Here is a 1413-nt window from a genome sequence, read left to right as displayed (position 1 = left end):
GATCGTACCATGCAGCTGCTGTCTTGGTTGGACCGTGATATGCCAAGGCACGTAATGAGTGAGGCACCATGTGCCCGGAGCAGGTACAGTTGAGTATTCATCCCTGCCTTCAACACTTCAGATTCTTAATCTCCGGTTTCTTTAATCCATTCCTTAGGAGTCTGACATTGATGTCACCACTACTTTAATCTCAGAAGCCGTGTGAATGAGCCTTCTGATTTTTCATCATTCTCATTTAGATTGCTCCGACACTCATGAACAGTACTTAGAAAGATGCTGTCACTGATCTCTTGCTGGTAAGACCTTGGCTCAGAGGATCTTTTAAAGCTAATGAAACAGTTATAAGAACGTCTTTCTATGGAAATTCCCGGATGTGGCCAATTTACAAGAGTTGCTCCATCATCATAGGTGAGGTATGGAGACAGCTGTCCATTAGGTAGGGGCTCAGCTTTTATTTGTCACCTTTGGGTCATCCACTAACTCTTAGCTTCCTCCATTTTCAGGGGCCAATGCTCTAATTTCTTTATTGTCTTACTTGCTCTCTGCGTGAACGTCTCCCATCTCACTATCTCTTCCCACCACCAGATGGTGGAAAGTGTAAAGGAAATAAAACACTGGTAAATCAATGTGGTAGCAGGCAGGGTATCTATGGTTGAAAGGTGTGGTAGAGAATGAACCCAGAAGGGCGCCTGTGAATTGCTCAAAATTCCCACGAATTCCTGTTTTCATTTTAGCACCTGCTCAAGGGTTGGCTGTCCAGGTCTGAGGGTTAATACGGCACAATGATGCCTGTCGGGGTGGGAACCAGCGCTTGTTTCAGTAGATCCCGAGACCATCGGAGCCCTAGAACATTCCCAACCGAGCGAACCCCACCTGCCCAGGCACGCTGGCATGGGGTTAGGAGGGCTCCTGTGACAGGCAGTGTAGCCCACCGGCAGCTGCGCCCACCTCCTTCCCGGTGTCCGTCCCGCCACCTCCGCCGTGCAGAGCTCGCACTTCGCCTGCCTGGCTTCCCACGCGGCCCTGAGGGGGCCTTTCTGCCCGCCCGGAACAGTCCCCTAGGCGCAGCTTATTCCGCACCCCCCAGCCCCTAGGGGTCACCTGTCCGAACTCTCAGCAGGTGTCCTGTCCTTCACCTGCCCACGATCCGCCCCCCAGTCCGCCCTCCAGCGCTGCCAGCCCCCTCCGGGTCCGCCCCCTGCTCCTCTTCCACGCGCCCCTCAACTCCGACGCCCCCTCCCCCACGGACCCCATCTCCTCCGGTCTCGAGGAGTCTCGCGGCATTTCCCGGGGCGTTAGCCGAGCCGCCGGGGGCAGGGGGCGGCTGCTGGAAGCTGGGGCCCTGCAGAGTGGGCTGCGAGGAGGGCGCCGCAGCGCCTCAGCTTCGGGACGCCCCCGGGAGCCGGGCCGGAC

This window comes from Chinchilla lanigera, unplaced genomic scaffold (genome assembly GCF_000276665.1).
Source record: "Chinchilla lanigera isolate Chin_1 unplaced genomic scaffold, ChiLan1.0 scaffold00108, whole genome shotgun sequence".
NCBI classification, from domain to species: domain Eukaryota; kingdom Metazoa; phylum Chordata; class Mammalia; order Rodentia; family Chinchillidae; genus Chinchilla; species Chinchilla lanigera.
This window is presented reverse-complemented; position numbering follows the sequence as displayed.